At 36.4% G+C, this 19,658-nt stretch overlaps 1 protein-coding gene across 1 annotated transcript in view; it reads right to left on the reverse strand.

Annotated features, from left to right (window-relative positions):
* tmem132e (transmembrane protein 132E) overlaps window positions 1-19,658 on the reverse strand; it is a 366,256-nt gene that overhangs the window by 304,189 nt on the left and 42,409 nt on the right. The gene's annotated exons all lie outside the window — the stretch shown is intronic.

Consider the following 19,658-nt stretch of genomic DNA (forward strand, 5'->3'; position numbering starts at 1 on the left):
AGCCTTGAGAGTGATTTAAGTTTCTCTTATGCCTCCTATCCAGCTTCTCTCATAATTCCTCATAACTCCAGGCCTCTGTGCTACAGGAATGGTCCATAGAGTGACAATAACCTGCTGTGCTGTACATCAGCTTAGCGCCTTCATTAGCCACCACAATTGTATTGCTGCGCCATAATTATCCCACTCCAATATCCCAAGCGCCTCCTCCTCATCCTCATTCTCCTCTGCCTTCTGAGATGTCATAAAAGGGAGGGAAAAAAACATGAAATGTGTTGGATGGAGCTGAATTATTCATTCTATTCCATTACTTGTTCTTCGTTCAGACTAGCCCTTCACTTTAACTTCACATGCTATTAGCATGGTGTCAAAAGTATCTGTGGAACTTACAAGCACGTTTTTAGAAAATCGCACAAATAACAGCTGTTGCTTTCATGCTGTTGCCATGAGAGTCAATTACAAAGACAATTCAGATATTTTAAGCAAATGAAAATATAAGAATAAATATGAGAGCATGAAGTGTTTTTTTTTCTTCTTCTTTACAGAGAATGTGACATTTACAGTACAATTACACACATTTATGCATATGATATTACTATGTTTTTTTGGACATGTATCATGTAAATTACCATGGTTCATCAAGAGCTCAGTATGGCTTACCATTCAGTACCATTTTATATATATATATATATATATATATATATATATATATATATATATATATCAAAGTATCATGGCATTACCATTTGAAACCTTCACTGTGTGCCACCACAGTACATTTCTTTACGAGTAAGTAGAAATCATATGATTCATTGACACATTCAATATCATAAAAACCACTTATCATAAGAAATATATCATGGAAGTATGAGTCTAATGGAAATCAATGACTTTTGCTCAGCGTCTCTGTTATTGATTTCGAGTATATGGCAGAGGTAAGAGCACAGGTTTTGTTGAGCCCCAGGCGAGATCACTGCAAGACTACTGCAAACATGAAGAACAGATTTTTTTTTATTTTTTTTATAAGAGAAATCACTAAAAAGTGGACAATGTACAAGGAGTTAAGTACAAGTAAGCAATGTTGAAGAAATTGCATGCCCTTAACTTTATTCAAGATCAAGAATTGTATTTAAAATGTGTATATTTTTATATATTGTATATTTTAGGTGCTATAAAGGGTCACTAGGGTTGGGAATCAAAAATCAATTCCAATTCTGGAATCGGATACTTAAGGTCAGGTATCGGATACTTATTATAAAATTAAAATTCAGATTCCACTTATTGATTCCTGTGTGCACATTTTAATGTGGTTTTAAACCAAGCACAAGAAGATGTGAAAGAGAACCCAATTCAGCACTCGAGCGGTGTTTTGAGCACGCTCAAAAAGCCGCCTCTCGTATAATGTGAAAATACTGAATTGAGTCCTCTTTTGCATCTTCTTGTGCATGAACGGACAAATATACACACAATTATGTCAATTTATCCTTGTGTAAACAGTTGGTTATGTCTTAAGTGAACGTAAATAGTTGAGAAAGAAAATGCATGTGTAACAGTATATTGGATCCTGCATTTAAGTGAGAGCATTCTTAAAGTGACAGCAGCCTAATATACCTGCTGCTGTCTGTGTCATTACTGTTAATCAAAGAACAAAAGAAAAAGAAAATCACTCACCTATCTTGACTGAAAAACATTTGTAACTTTAATAAGGATTAATCGATATTTTATTTTTAAAAGTAAACTATGCAGTGTTATTTTACATTTGATTTCAATTTCTGAGGCCGTATTCACAAAACATAAGGCTAAAAGTAGCTCCTAACTTGCTGATTTAGGAGAAACTCTTAAAAATAATGGGTGTGTCAGTCCTAAATTTAGTACTTCTAAATTTGTGCTCTAAGAGTATTTTCACAAAACGTTTTATTGCTAAAACTAGCTCCTAAATCTGTGAAAAGTCAGGAGTAACCAAGAGGACTCATAAGTCACTAAGACCAAATCACAAATGATCCTAAAATGGTTGTTGCCAGCGATCCGCCTCAGCAGTCCACCCAAAGACACTGTACACTAGAGAGAAAATAAGCAATAGAGCCTTGAGTGCTGAGCCTTTTCTTTATAAATGCAATAAATATTTTGATTTATAGATTTTAATCTGCGATGACATAAGATAAAGGTTCATTTATGTACAGGCAAAATGTATTGAATGATGGAGAATAAAACATTCCAGTCAAGTTTACAGTTTATAGCCAATAACATCCTGTCGTTGGCACCGATAGCCTTGTAGACAGCTCAGGTGACCCGAGTTCAAATTCTGGCTTGTGGACAGTTCCTGATCCCGTCCCCCTCTTTCTCTTTCCCACTTCACTTCCATCTACTCACTGTGCTATCATAATAAAAAGGCAAAAACAGCAAAAGTAAAACTTTGAAAATAAATAAATAAATATATAAATAAGAAAATAATGTCAGATTACCTGTGGCAGTTGTTTTTTACGAGTTCACACTTACAAATGATCGAATAGAGTAAAATAAGCATACTTGGAATTTAGGCCAAACCCAGAGAACTCCCCCATATGCAGACATGTAAGATGCTGACATTTAGCTGAACATATACTTGTTTAATTAGTGACACTTAGCCTACATTTTAAAATATTTATTTGAATATGGCAACATTTTTTATTTTAAAATTTTTATCTGAATGTGACAACATTTTTATTTTAAAATCTTTTTTTGAATATGGCAACATGATGCCATGTTCCACAATACTTCTACAATATGAATAAATCACTGACAGAGACCCCTCCTCTATCAGCCAATCACTTTGTGCATAGTAAGCGTGTTGACATCATCCATGCTGTAGCAACGAGGTCAACCCGCCCTTACTGTTAGCTTAAGACTTCTCTCTATTCCTTAGTAAAAGTTTGTCTCAGCAGCTTTGTGAATAGGTTTTAAGGGAAAACTCTTACTGTGCGTTCACACCGCCGCTGGCGAGAGCATCAAAGTGACAGGAAGTCATTCATTTTCAATGTGAGCAGGCGGCGAGTTCCGGCAAGCAGCGGCGCAGCGCGTCTTGGGCGGTTTGGGCATCGAGGACAGTTGAAGTCAGGTCAACTTAATGGTAATGAGCTATGACACGGTTTGGTGGCAACCAATCGGAATGTAGAGGTCCTCCACTTGAGAGGATTCCAGAGAACGCAGTCGTGTATACTTTGGTTCCGACCAAACATTAGTTCCCAAGCAAAATGGAGGAGAGGTGGATAATTGCCGTGGCGGGTTGCCGTAGCATAGCTGTATGCCTATATATTTACTATATAAATATATAGCTGTATGCACTATATTTTTAAGCCTAATGACATTTATCATTATTTTCTCCAGCTAAGCAATTTGTTCTCTGCGTTCTCTGGAATCCTCTCAGGTGGAGGACTTCTACATTCCGATTGGTTGCCGGTTATTTTGACGCTCCCGCTGGCGGCAGTCTGAACACACAGTACAGCATTGCTGGCAGGGCAGCCAGAGCGAATTTTGAAGCTCTCACTGGCGGCGGTCTGAACGCACAGTTACACCGTGTCTACACCAGATGTGACTTTTGTTGTATCGCGCCGCAACACCTAAAAGCTGTCTACACTGAACACGACAAACCGACTTACACTACCAGAAATAGAACTTGGAATCCATTTATTTTCGGGAATTTGTTGTGTCGCGTCACATCGCACCACATCTAGTTTAGACAATATAACTGATTATAATGGGTTCTATTGTCTTTTGACGCGTTGCATTGTGCTGCTCACGTCCAGTGTAGACACGGTGTTAGCTGAGAACTTTTACTGCTATTTAGAGGGACTCTTAGTGGTAAGATAAAATGTTTTGTGAACTTTGTTCAGTTGTATTTATTTGTGCTATTGATAATTTCCTATGAATGAATGAATGAATGAATGAATTAATTAATTAAGCAAGCACTTATGTACACACAAAGCACTTTACAATCATTTCAGGGGTCTTTCCTCAACCACCACCAGTGGGAATCGATAAGAATAGGAATACATAAGCAGAATCTGAATTGGAATCCAGATTTCTTAAATTCAAAGGATACCCAACCCTATAGTCACCATTTGATGTTAGCAAGTTCTGACAAAATGTGACACTGCAGGATATTACTTGAAATTTCATTCAAATTACACACAGATTCAATGTAAATAAACAGTTGGGGCCAAACTACGTTTAAAAAAAAAAAAAACAAAAAAAAAAAACACTTCCACAGTCAGTTAAAATCAAGTACAAACATGTGACAAATTAAATGTCCGTCCATCCATCCATCCATCCATCCATCCATCCATCAGACCCTGGATAAGAGAAACTAAAATGCATACCAGTCTTCCCAGTTCTCTGGTGGGTTTATGTGCAGGCTTGAGTGCTTTGGATTTATATCTAATATAGCAGGACAGCTGGTGCAGTCAGTGCCATCTCTAAGGTGTGGTATAGAGGTGGACGTAAATCAGCGATGTGGACTGTTAACCAATCAACAGCTGTAAATCAAGTAGGAAGCTATAGGGCTCTGGAGGACAGAGATAATATGTGATATGTGCCAATATGTAATCTGATATTGACATGGTATTCTCACTGGCCTAATAAATCTGCCGAATATGGGTCTCTCAAGGTTTCTGTCAAGAGGAGGGAGAGAGAAGTGAAAAAAAAGTACTCTAAAAAGCACACAATCTTTGGAGTACTACCAGAAACTCTGGTCTGACAGTATGGTGTCAGTAATTACTCTGTAGTTTAACCACAGCACAGTGAGGCCAGTAAAGTGATGAGTCAGAGTCTTATTCACACTGACATTGTACACACAAGTGGGTCTTCTATCTGCATTGAAAGCAGTGAGTTTTGAGTCATAAGCCAGCAGTTCTCAACCTGCAGCATGCCATCCACTTCTTAAAAAATAACATTCAGGTTTTCTTCCGATTAAACAAATAAAAAAAGACTGTCACGGTTCAGCTATTACGCATCTTCATCACATAACACCTAGCAATTTTCTCATGATCAGATTAACTCATTTCATACTGCTGTGTGATGTGTGTGTGTGTGTGCGCGTGTGTGTGTTTTGGACACACAACAGCAGGAAAAATGTGCTGAAAGAGTCAGTCAGATGAAAGAAAATTTAATTTAGCTAAACTTAAAATTGGTATACATTTGTTTCAGACAGCCTTTCACTTGCACTGCATTTTTAAAAAAAAAAGCAGTTTGTACACTGAAAAAAAGGTAACATCTAAATTATCTAGTATTATTGAAGTCAGATATATTATTTAACATCACTGAACCAACCTATATACATTAAGTTATACCAACAAAACTCATTTTTTATGAGTTAAATCGGGTAGAAATAGCTCTTTAACAGAAGAATGAATGTGAATGTGAGTAGCTTTTAAAAGTTGTTTATTCCAGTCTTAGGAAAATTTCTTATTATGTTAACAGAAGTTTATTTGGCTAGTTTTAAATTTCGCATTTAATGTTAATAATAATTAACTAAAATGCTAAATGTTACCATCTATATTTTATAATAATGTAACACTGACATAAAACAGCCTAAGATGAAGCCTGGTTGGTTGTACTGGTGATGTTGAAATTATATGCAGCCTGTGAGACTTACAGTAGAGGGAAAGGTTGAGAACCACTGTCATACACTCTTACAAATCAGCCTTGACTTTTCACATCACTTTGCTATATTGCCCCATCAGTCTCTCTGGGCTGATGAAGCCTCATCTATAGATCTCTCTCTAACTTGCCAGGCGGCGTGATGGATGAATATCCTACAAACCCATCTCTCTAGTTCATGCTGTAGCTAACGGAGCCAATTAACACAGACTGCCTGGTACAGTTATCTAATAGCACACAGCCTGTATGTGTGTTAATGTCTTTCAAATGCAGGTGTAGTAATTATCTCATTTGAAAAATTGATTATAAATATATTCCTCCTCGACTTGTTTTGTTTGTGTTCCTCTTAGCTATATAATATGACATTAAAATATTATAACCATTTGAAATATTGTTTTCGGATTCAGACTGAATGCAATGATTGGACGAACATTTTTTGGTCCTGAGACTTCCACAGAAGATAAATATTTTTTAATATTTAGACGACTTCTATTATTGATTGCTATCAGGATGTAAAGAGAGTCTTAAACAAACCCAAGAAGGTCTAATATATCTAGAAAGCCCGAAAGTGCCTGAGCCATGCCTTGTCATTTTAATGGAACACTGTTAATTAATGCAGATTAAATAAGAATAATAATAATAATAATAATAATAATAAAAATAAAATACACTACTGTTCAAAAATTTAGGGTCAGTAACATTTTTTAAAAAGACAAATTTATGCTTTTATTCAGCAAGGACACATTAAATTGATTAAAAGTGACAGAGTTTGTTACAAATGTTACAAATGATTTCTATTTCAAATAAATGATGTTCTTTTGAAATTTCTATTCTTCAAAGTATCCTGAAAAAATATATTAAGCAGCACAACTGTTTTCAACACTGATAATAAGAAATGTTTTGTTTTGTTTTGTTTGTTTGTTTGTTTGTTTGAGCAGCAAATCAGCATAGTAGAATGATTTCTGAAGGATCATGTGACACTGAAGACTGGAGTAATGATGCTGAAAAATCAGCTTTGCCATCATATGAATAAATTACATTTTAAAATATATTAAAACAAAACAGTTTTGAATTGAAATAATAAATTTACAATATTACTGTTTTACTGTATTTTTGATCAAATAAATGCAGCCTTGGTGAGCATAAGAGACTTCATTTAAGAAACACTGAAAAAAATCTTACAGACCCCAAGAGTCTTGGCATGGAATGAACAAGTTGGCGACATTTTGCAACATCTATCTTTTTCCATTCTTCAAGAATGACCTCTTTTAGAGACTGGATGCTGGATGGAGAGTGATGCAACTCGTCTCTTCAGAATTCTTCATAGGTGTTCGATTAGGTTCAGATCAGGAGCCAATGAATCACTTTCACCCTGTTCTTCTTCAGAAATGTGTTTAAGATCATTGTCATGTTGGAAAAGTGCACGACGACCAAGGGCATGGAGTGAAGGTAGCATCTTCTCTTTCAGTATAGAGCAGTACATCTGTGAATTTATGATACCATCAATGAAATGCAGCTCCCCGACACCAGCAGCACTCATGCAGCTCCACATAAGGACACTGCCACCACCATGTTTCACTGTAGGCACCATGCATTTTTCTTTGTATTCCTCAACTTTGCGACGCCATACAGTTTTGAAGCCATCAGTTCCAAAAACATTTATCTTGGTCTCATCGCTCCAGAGTATAGAGTCCCAGTAGTCTTCATCTTTGTCAGCATGGGCCCTGGCAAACACTAGGCGGGCTTTTTTGTGCCTGGGCTTTAGGAGAGGCTTCTTTCCTGGACATGCATTCCTCTGCAGTGTACGCCGTATTGTGTCACGGGAAATAGTCACCCCAATGTGGCTTTCTACATCTTTAGAACTGCAGTGAACTTGCATGCCGATTTTCTTCAACACTTCTCATCAGAAGACGCTCCTGTCGAGGTGTTAACTTCCGTGGACGACCTGGACGTCTCTGTGAAATAGTTGCAGTTCCATCTTTTTTAAATTTTTGTACCACTTTTGCTACAGTATTCTGACTGATAAGTAAAGCTTTGCTGATCTTCTTGTAGCCTTCACCTTTCTGGTGTAAAGAAATTATTTTCTTTCTCAGGTCTTGTGACATTTCTCTTCCATGTGGTGCCATTGCTGACAGCATGAAATGGGAAGGGGTTTTAACACCCATTTATAGTCAACTGTCTGCTGGACACCTGTGTAATGAATAATCAGACTCGCCTGTGGTTGAATTCTTGTTAAATTAGACATTTGTAGACTAAAATTTAGCTTTGCTCCATAGACTTTCAGTGGGGTGTACTCATTTTTGCATCACCCTACTTAGAGAACAAGATTTTCAGTTTTACTCAAAGTTATATTATTAACCTTACTTTCATGTTATAAGTTAACTTAGACTTGTCAACATTTTGGAAATTGTTTTTGTGTTCATTGAGATATTGTTTAAAATGTTACTTTTCAAAGGGGGTGTACTCATTTACGCTGAGCACTGTATATAAGCAGTACATTTTGCATATGAGACTGAGAACAGATGGAAAGTACAGTCTGGACATGTTATACCATTCAGGGACATATTTCCTCTTTCAGAACTGTCTGTATTCTTGTTAAATTTGATGAGTGTAAATATTACCCTACAGTATGCTTGCTAAAAGAACAAAGGTTTGGGAGGCAGGACCGGTTAAGTCAAGCTCTATGCCTTTTAGCTTTTTAACTGAACCAACAAGCTCTAAACCAATTACTGAAATGAGCTGCTGCTTTGAGGAAAGGAAAAAAGAGGTGAAGGTTGTGAGGAAAATATGACAGCTAAATCTGTTTTTGTGTTTTAATGGAATGCTGCATGAAATATGGTGCAACTAAGAGTAAAAAGTGCTACGTGCCATTCAAGTAGTCCAACACACACATATAGGCTATACTACAGTTAAAGAAAATAACTTAGCTGCATCTACTGTACACTCTTAAAACCAAAGGCTCTTTATTGGCATCCATAGCTGCTTTTCCACCATCAGGCTGAACAGTTCTAAGAATAGTAAGGAACGGTTCCAGTTATATTTCCACTTGAGCTTGGTTCCGCACTGCAAACCGTTCTCGGCCCGGAATTATCAGCACAGTTGGCGAACCATGAGGAGCTCCACAGTGAGCTCCAAAGAGCTCTGTTATCAGCCCCACAGTGGAGAATAAAACCTTATCCGAGAATAAAACTGTTAAGCAACAAAAATGGTTTGGCTCTACAGTGGAAAAGTGGCTTATGGTTCCATGAGGAACTTTTGGTAACATTATTTTAAGGTGACGTAGTTATACATTTTGAAATGTACTTACTATAGTAATAACAGTAAATTATGCATAATTAAATGTAACTAACCCTAAACCAAACCCTAACCCCTAACCGTAACACTATAGTAAGTACATGTAGTTGAAGGGTTAGTTCAAACAAAAATGAAATCTCTCATTAATTACTCACCCTCATGTCATTCCACACCCATTAGACTTTCGTTCATCTTCAGAACACAAATTAAGATATTTTGATGAAATCCAAAATGTTTTTTTATCCTCCATTGAAAGCAACAAAATTACCACATTCAAGGTCCAGAAAAGTAGTAAAAACATTGTTAAAATAGTCAATGTGACTACAGTAGTTCAACTTTAATATTATGAAGCGACGAGAAAACTTTTTGTGCACAAAAACAAAACAAAAATAGCGACTTTATTCAACAAATTCATCTCTCCCCTGTCATTCTGCTATGCTATTTACTTTGCAGAGCTTCCGTGTTTACGTCCGAATGCTGGCTCAGTATTGGTCGGTGCATGCGTGTGATGCTGACGCCGGAGCCGGCGTTCTGACGTAGAACCTGGAAGCGCTGCAACGTAAATAGCGTTGCACCTTAATTCCATTTCATTCCAGTCAATTCCAAAAAAGGTTCTATATTCTGGAAAAAAAAAAAAAGTTATTTTAGATCAGAGGCTCTCAACTCTGGCCCTCAAGGCCCACTTACCTGCAGAGTTTAGCTCCAACCTTGATCAAACTCACCTGCCTGTAACTTTTCTAGTAATCTTGAACAAAGCTACTTGAACGCAAGCCTGGATGCTATCAGGGTTCTGTTTTCCCACCACTTGTTTGTTTCTATGGTTTCCCTGATTTGAGTTTATTGGTCCCAGGTGTGTCTTGTTAATTAGTCTCGTTTGCCCCTTTGTTTGACTTGTATATATTCCCTGTGTTCTCCCTCAGTCTTTGTCAGTTCTCGTTTGCTTTGGTGTATGTTGTTTTCTTACGGTTTTTATGATTAAAGCCTCCTTATTGGGGACTTCATATACAACTATGCACCATGAAAGAAGAACTGACCAAAACAACACCATCCTGGCTGAGGACCGCCTGTGTGGTTTAAGGCAGAGTGGTTGTCCGTTGGAGAGGTATGTGGAGGAGTTTTCTGAGCTCTCTTGTCAGGTGGGCTGGCCTGATGCTTCCCTTAGTGCTTGTTTTCTGATGGGCCTGGATGAGGATACCATTCGTTATAGTGAACCTGCTTGTTATTTCTCTCTAGTCGAGTCAATTAATCTCGTTCTCTATTTAAATGGTTCAAAGTTTGAAGTTGAAGAAGTTAAGGTAGAGAAGTATCTTCCTCATCCAGCCCCATCAGAAACACACGTGGCCTGGTCAGCTCCCTCCCCGCCGGCTCCCTCCACATACCCCTCCAATGAATCGGTCCAATTCTGCCCTCCGGCACTTCCCCTGTCCTCAGTTCAGAGATCCTGATGACCGCCACGCCAGAGCCTCGTCGCAAGATGGCCGCCGCCACGCCAGAGCCCTCGGTCAAGATGGCCGCTGCCACGGCTCTGTATCTCTTCCACACCCAGGATCCAGTCCCTGACCTCAGTCCAGTGATGGATCTTATCCCTTACCAGAGTCCTGAGATGACTCCCTTCCTCGTCCCGAGTCCTGAGACGACTCCCTGCCTCGTCCGGAGTCCAGAGGTTACTCCCTTCCTCAACCAGCAACTAGTGACGGCTTCAGCCCCTGACCAGAGTCCAAGGATGGCTTCAGCCCGTGACCTGAGTCAAGACTCTGCTCCAGTCCCCGAGCCCGCTCCAGCCCCCGGGTCCGCTCCAGAGCCCGGGTCCGCTCCAGAGCCCGGGTCCGCTCCAGAGCCTGCTCCAGAGCCCGCTCCAGCCCCTGGGTCCGCTCCAGAGCCCGCTCCAGCCCGAGTCAAAGGTCAAGGCCATGGAACCCGATTCGCCATGGCTTCCCGGAGGGCCTGATCCGCCATGGCCCCCTGACCTGCCTGCACCGCCATGGCCCCGAGTTGCCCGCGCCGCCATGGCGTCCTGAACTGCCTCATTCGCCATGATGTCCTGAATGGCCAGCTCCACCCTGGAGACCTGCATGGCTGGATCCACCCTGGAGGCATCCTATCTGGTCTACTCTTGCCCACTGCCTCCAGGGTGCATTTTTTAGAGTGTACACTGAAAAAAATTCTGTTTTATCAGAGAGGTTACAGACAATTGGCCAACAGGTATGATTAAGTTCATGGCACTTCTCATTCATTTCTATGATATTCGCAAACAGTGATTGACTGTGCGCACAACTCTGAATGAAATTTAATGATGTGAAATTCAATGAAGGCTGTAATGTGATTGATTATCAAGGCACACGTTATCCAAGTTAGCTGCTACGCTTTCTCCAATGGTAGAGCCATGGACCCTCCTATATCTCCCAATAATATGACCATCTCTGTCCTGAAGACCTTGTTCAGGAGTGTTTGATTACGTTTGGAGCTAAACTCTCCAGGAAAGTGGACCTCAAAAATGTTCTTCACACCAAGGTTTTTTTTTTTTTTTTTTTTTTTTTAAGAACTGTTCACTGAATCACTGGTTCTTCTATGGCATCACTGTGGAAACCCAGTTTTGGAAACTGTTTTTAAGAGCATCTCCTACTGCTTAAGAAGCTGGTTCTTGGCCAGAATGAGCTGCAGTGTGGACCAGACTTTATGCCATTTAGTCACTGATCAGGTTAATGGTGATTTTGCATATGCCACATCAGTAGCATATGCAAATTGTACAATTGTAGTGATGTCGTACAATTGTACGTAAACCAGTGATGGAACAAAATGGGAGCAGATGCTGATTTTCAATTGTTTTCCCAACATATGACAAGATATGACAGTGCTCTGGATACGAGCCCAAATCATAGATGGAGTAATCCCTCTCTTGTGAAAGAGGATGGATATCCTTCTCACAGGGCTTAACAAAATGCCCATATTGTCCAAATGGCCATATAATAAAACAACTGGATGATTGTCTGCCAAGGGTCAACAAACAAAATATTATGAGGATTGTGCATAGCGATAATCCTGGTTTTGATGTGAGTGGTTTAAATGTGGTTTTATTTGTTATGAAAAAGAAATGTGAAAATAAATCATGTTGGAACTTTATAAAAACCTGTGCCTCACTCCATACATAATGCCCACATATGTGATATTGACATTTTCAGTTTTAATGCTGCTGATTTTATACAACTTTTGATTTTAAATGTAAATGTTGAAATTAACATAATATATAAGTATAATTCATTTTTAGAACTGGACTGAAAATAGTGTTGTCAAAAGTACAGACTTAGTTGGTATTGTAAAAAAATGTACCAGCATTTTGAGAGCTGTTGAATGGATTCTTAAACACCTCTGATTGGCCATTTTTTTCATTCAACGTGTATGTCTTTGATTGGCTACAATGATCATTGATCAACACTTCAAAAACGTTGTAAATAGACAATGGTGTTTATGAATCCGCTCAACAGTGCTCAAAATGTTGAAGGGAAATGCTGGTCTCTATCGTCACATTTTTAAAATTTCAGTACCGACTTGGTACTAAAGTCTTAACCCTAGAACTCAAGTACCGAAGTCGGTACTTTTGACAACACTAACTGAAATCTGAACAGATATCACATCTGCTGAAAATCACTTGAAAATAAATGGTAAATTTATGAGGTTTTTCTTGTGAAAATTATTTACTAACATTAATGAGCAATACATTTGTTACAGTATTTATTAATATCTGTTATTAGTTAGGTATGGTTAGTTTAAGCAGTAAAGGTAGAGTTAGGGTTAAGATTATAGGGGTTAGAGTTACAGTAAAGTTAACAGTATAAACTACAAACGTTAAACGCAAGTACATTAAATGTAATTACAATGCACCAACATGTATGTACATAATATGTAAACTGTATCAAATGGTTATGTACATGGTTAAGGTCACCTACTGGGAAAAAAAGCAGGCTTTCTATTAGGACAAAAGCACTATAATTATTGAGGATATGGTACTTGAGCTAACTGGGTTTTGGGGGCATACACAACGCTTTAGGGCAACAGCGACTCACAGCAGTCAGGAGAATTGTGATCAGAAAGAGGAGGCCATTAGCAGTGTGCAGTGTTATCTGCTCTTTGATCAATGTTGTAATACAGTCTGCATCAGGCCGAGGGAAATTAAATGAATAAGACTGTGGAGTAGAGAAAGAATCTCCCACCGAGGGAGGTATACATTTTCTCTGGGAGTTAAACGCTTTCATGCAATTCAATCTGTCTGATGTCATCCTGGTTCTGAGTGAGGATGTGTTTTCTCAGAGGATGGGTGGTGGCGGGAAGGGCTACACCGCCAGTGATAAGGCAGGATAGAGATTACTTTGGCTGGCTAACTTTCCCTTGATTAAGTATCTTTGAGATTAATCAATAATCAGTATAAGGAACAGGTATGAAAGCTGGAAAGAATGACATTAAATCAAGTGGGTCTTGTAGTTCATGTGATTTTGTTTTATCAGTGATGCCAAAATTTCATTGACCTGATCTGAAGCAATACTAACAATAAAACGTTCCTTCATCACATGATTGCATATCATATATATTTGCCAAGTCATTTCTCCTATGCAGGGCATTTTCATGTCCCTATTATACATGTTTTAGTATATTGGATAAAATATTAAACTTTTGTTAATTTTCTGTCAAGACGATATGATGTGAATTTCAGCACACATACATTTATATTATATTATATTATATTATATTATATTATATTATATTATATTATATTATTATACACACACAACAACATAATATACATAAAACAAATCAATCAACATAATATTATTACTAAAATATATGTATATAATCTTAGGTTTATGTTTCTCTTGTGTCCTCTCACAAGAAATATATCATTTTATGTTGTATTAATATCTCTTTACCTAATAAAAGCCAGTTCTACAATGGCAACTAGCTAATTACATAATATTTGATGGGCGGGGGATATTAATTTTTAATAAGTATTACTAATAGATTTGGTGTATTACAAAAATTACATAAATCACTGTTTGTTTTTATCTGTTTTTTAAAAATTTCAAAAGATTAATACATCAAAATGCAATTTTAACATGACACTCATGTTAAACTCAATCCTTCTCAATCCCTCAATATTTATTTCTCTCCTGTATTATTTCTCATTCTGTTTATTTTCTTGTCTTTGTACAAATAATCAAATTATATTTAATAAAGTGAGCAGAGTACATTTCTGAAAGTCTGCCATATATATTTTATTTACAAAAAATATTTTGCTCAGTGATCATTCAAAATGTTCTGGCCGTTGTATGTATACACAAACCTAAAACAAACAGTTTCATCTCATTTGTATGAGGCTAAATTTCATTTAGTTTATTTGAAGAAATAAAAGTGATTAAGTAGAGGGCCACTTTCCTCTGAACGTGTCCTCTAGATTTACAAGCACAGAAACTCCTTTTCAAAACACAGACACAGGGTAAAATGTACACAAAAGAAGCTGAAAATGATAACCTTGCAATCTTTGCAGTGTCCACCACGCAACAATGTGATAAGCAACATTTAACTCAATAGTGAAAACTGCAGCAATAAATAGAGTGGAAAAGAATGTAATTTAGTTGCAACCCTTTGCCAAAGCTGGCATCAGTGAGTATGTAACAGTAAAGTGCCTGTTATGATCTAAATCACTGATAAATGTCACAAGTACCTAGTTGTTTTTTTTATCTTTAACATGCTAATTTAAAGGTAAAAAGGTCATTTTTATGCCACCAGTGTCACTAAACAGAATCACAAAAACAACAGCTATTGTCAAACAGGTCCTCGTCTGCCATTGGACAGAAAGATAGCCCCGCCCCTAACTCACACCACTGGTTGAGCTAATATTGCTGTGTTGGGATGCAATATTTCAAAAGTGCCACAGTTACGGTGGAATAAACAGAATAAACCATGACAAATGGCATAATTACAGATTATCTGCATATTAAACTGGGAGAGAAAAACATTTTAACAACAAAATTTGAATGCTGCATCTGGCTATGGTGACAGTTCCTCAAAAGATTGCCAACACAACCTTTTTGATGTGGAAAAATATGAAAAACTTTATTTCATCCATTATATGAAAAAGCTGGTTTTAAAGTATTCCTAATAAACTAAACTAGACAACTACAATTAAATTTTACGTTATGCAGCAAAACATGGTGTCGGTCACTGATCAACAGCTTTGAACATTTGCATAAAAAGCCCCTTGAGATTAATTTCAATTTCAGCACTAAGCAAAAGCCTGCATCCCTCAGTCTGTACATTCAGCATATTTTGTTTTTCTAAATTAGTAATTGCATTCTTATGCTGCATATACTGAAGACAGCAAATAAATTAAAAAAAAATGCAGAATAGCATGATACTTAATATGGCGTGTCACTCTGCCGTCGTTGAAGATCATGGCGTGAATGACAACTCTGTAATTGTTATGGGAGAATGTGGCCAAAGACTCCATAAAACTGTTACCAGGTAATAAACCAAAAGACAGATTCATATCAAAACTTTCAACAGCTCCCGTATGTGTTGAGCTCAGGCCTGAAAGAAGAGGCCACAGGGAACGCAGATAAATATTTATTTATGACAAGCACTGTAGCATTCACCATCCATCCACAAAGGAGGATTTCACAGAAACAATAAATTGTTTCTTTGTGCCCTTGAGAGTTCAGCATCCCTTCTCCTATTTGTTTCCGTTTGTTTATTCATATTAGATACGGATTGACATTTCATTCCTGTGGCTCCTCTATTTAATCCACAGTTTAAAAAAAAAAAAAAATCCAAAAAAAAAAAAAAAAAAAAAAACCTTGGGATTATCAAACAGAACTGTACACAGCTGCAGATAGAAAGTATGTGAACACATTAAAACTGATTTCCACATATATTTATCATAAAATGTGATCTGATCTACAACTAAGTCACATACAATCGACAGCCACAAATAAAAAGTAATACGCAAACAACCTATTTACTGAACACAGCATGTAAACATTCAAAGAGCAGCATGGAAAAAGTAGACTAGACTAGACAACTAGAGCTGCATGATTAATTGTTAACATATCACAAACTATTATCCCTAAATGACAACTATACGTCTATGTCTATTAAACCTTTGACAAGATCACAGCGAACGATCAAATCTGCGTTGGTCTTGCCGCTGACTCAGAGAGAGCAGATGTCATGTGTAGGTATAAAACAGCTTCACAAACACAGCTTCGTCTTTTCAGCCACACTTATTATGTCTGTGTTGCATTAATTCAAATTATCACAGAAGTACTGGGATACAAGTTTATAGATTGGATATAAACACTTATGTCTACGGTAGCAATCAAAATAGAGTACCCTAAATCACCTTCTGAAAGTAACTTGATGCTTCAAATAAAGATTGTATCAATTACATCATCACACCAGTAGGTGGCGACTAGAGATGAAACTGTATGAAATTGTCATATCATGATTGTAATATGACCAAAATAATATCACAGTAGTTAAAATGTGCTAGGAATGTACTATTAAACAAGTTTTAAATCAAAATAAAATTAGCAGCACAATGAATTTTTTGGTTTTCATAAACATTAAAATAATAACATTAACTACGAAGGTTGGATTTTAAATGAGCAAAAAACATTGGTTGGGTGACTTATGACATAACATTATCTACTAACATGAACATACTACATGTTCAAATAAAGTTTTAACAAAAAGTTTTATAAAACGATGAACCTCACATTTCAGCCTTTAAACAATTTTAAGAAAAGGCATGAGTCAAAATGATAAATGATTAAAGGAATTTATTTTGCTCCATGAATAGTTGTAGATACTGTACCTTATTATCCAAATTGTTTTTAGAATGCACATTAGCTTATTTGTCATCAACTGGTTAAAATTTACAGTGCATAAAAAAATAGTTGATCCATTTATTACCTATTAATTTTTGAGCATAGACCTGAAAATGAAATTTCCAACCTAAACTGACACAAATCTTGAATGCTTTGGATCACAAACTGAAGTTTGGTATCTTTTTAAAGAATACATTTGACAGACATGAAAAAAAGTTATAGAAGTTACATTTATTATTATGAAATACATAAAAATAATATTTTTAAAATTTATATGAAATATATATTTTCCAAAACATGTTTTACTCTAAAACTGTGAGAAAATCAAAGCCATAAATCTAAACAAGTTGTGTTCCAAATCTGAGGTTGATATCTCAAAAAAATGAGCTTTCAGTAAGATTTTGTTTGGGCGCAGTACCAAACGTTTCCACTTGATGAAATTCGCTTCCCATTTCTTTCCAGCTTGGGTCATTTCTGACTGTGAACCGTACAAGTGTACAAGACTATTTTTTGAGGACCACTTAACCTTTTTGTGTGTGTGTGTGTGTGTGTGTGTGTGTGTGTGTGTGTGTGTGTGTGTGTGTGTGTGCGCGTGTGCGTGTGCGTGTGTGTGCGTTCACATAAGTGCCAAAGCCTTTACCAAAATTCGTACCATTCAGATGAAGTAAAAACTTTTAAAAAACCAAAAACATAAAAATTCTCACTCAAAAATGGACAAACAGCAGCAGAGGGCTAAAATATGAAACTGTAATATTAATGTCGTTGAATCTTTTATTCAAAATGCAGATTTATCCAGTAATGAAACAAGTTAAGTCTTTATGAGTGAGTCATTGAAAGCAATTAACATTTTGTCAGAACCTCCAGTAAATTACTATTTAATTTAGTTGTCTATTCAGAATCATTGGGCAATCGTGATCTCTATTTTAAACCAAAAAAAAAAAAAAAAAGAAAAAAAAAAAAGAAAAAAAAAAAAGCTTGATTCTCAGTGTATCCAGAATTGTGCTGCTCTAATTTAAACCCTTAAAAATAGATCACTGGTTGACCCTTTGTTTGGCAGCAATAACATTCACCAAACATTTCATCTGATTGCAGATCAGAACTGCATATCTTCTCTGTGATATTGATTTAGCTTGTAACAATAAGATGTCATGTAAGAAAGAGTCTTAAGAAAGTGTAATCAATTGTGCTATAAGAAATAACAAAACAGAAAACAAATGCCAAGCAGATGACACAATGGGAGGCCAGCAGATTGACAGTACCATTTATTTTCATTTTAATATGTAAGCTTGCATGGTGAACAGATGACATGATCCTGAAAAACAAGAACACAATTTCATTTTTTCACAGAGAGCATTAAGGGCACAGTAAAAAAAGACGGCTCTTTTCCGATCAGAAGGCACCCTGCGGATTTACTCTCTTCACCTTTGTTGTTTTCTACAAGTACCATCCGATGAATAGAAAACGAAATAAAAAATAGATATAAAAAGAAACGCTCTAGGAGTTTAAAGTTGCAAGAATGTCAACGTCGTTTTTGCTAGCCCATTACCGTAGCTAGAGGCAAAGAGGGGAAAAAAGGAATAGTCTGAGATAGTCCTCTAATCTTGGAGCCCACTCAAAAAGCATTGAATGAAAAGGCTTTTACTGCCACACACACACACACACACACACACACACACACTATACTGTGAGAGGTTTTATGTTGAGTGATGCCCAAAATATATTGACATCAGATTTGTTTTCAACTGGTGCACTTAAGGATTATTCTATGAGCTCAGACACCATACTTTAAAGTGTGAGCTTCTGCTTTACCTGAACATCTTAACTTCCTTCAGGTGCAGACATATACAGTTATGCTTGATATTTACCAGCTAGAGAGAGAGATATTATTTGGGAAAGTTTGTGCCAGACGGCCAAGAAGCACCTATAAATTGTGAGCTATTTAATACAGAGCAGAAAATAACCTTTAGAATTACAATAAAAAGAGCAAAGAACTCAGACTTGAGTACAGAAATTAATGTGGAGCCGACCCACTTATGTCTGAAAAAAAATGCATTACGGTAATTCAAATGCTTGAATTCAATTTAAATATTTATAAACCAACTGTCTATATATATAAGTTTTGTACAACATTTTAATGAGCAAAATACTGGCTATTTTACCTTTATATTTAAATACTAATATATTATATAAAATAACTTATATTATTTAAAATATTAGTATAAGTAAATATTTTTTCTGAAATTTGCCGCACAACATTTTATATATCCTTTTCTACTAGCAAAGTAAATATTTTGTTAAATACTGCCATTTAACACTATGGTTTTGATTCTGTTGTAGATTGTTTGCAGTATGTTTTTTTGCATTTCATGTTTTTGATGTAATTATGTATATTTTAGTTTATTAATTGTGATGCTGTGACTTTTATTTCTTAAAAGACAGTTTATTTCTTAAGTATTTTAAGCTTAAATTTTAGCTCAAATTCAAATATATAAATCTATAAATCTTATAATATAAAAGATAAGTACGCAAGTTTTACAATTAATAGCTTTTTATATGCACTTTGTTAGTAGTATATAATGTAGCTAACTTTGGGGAAGAAAAAAAAAAAAAAGAAAAAAAAAGAATGAAAAACAAAACAAAACAAACAAACAAAAAAAAACTTACAAGTTGCATCTCAAGCTAATATAGTTTTGAAATAGTTTCCAACATTTCAAATGCACCTGGGAAAATTCATAGAGCACATACAGCAAAGTCTGTACTATACCATTATAGTCCTTCTCTTTTGGAGGACGAAAAATATATAGCTACTCCATAACTGTTTTCTATCATCGAAGTCAGGGAGGATCTAGACTGCTT

This window comes from Ctenopharyngodon idella, chromosome 5 (assembly GCF_019924925.1).
Source record: "Ctenopharyngodon idella isolate HZGC_01 chromosome 5, HZGC01, whole genome shotgun sequence".
Taxonomy (NCBI): Eukaryota; Metazoa; Chordata; class Actinopteri; order Cypriniformes; family Xenocyprididae; genus Ctenopharyngodon; species Ctenopharyngodon idella.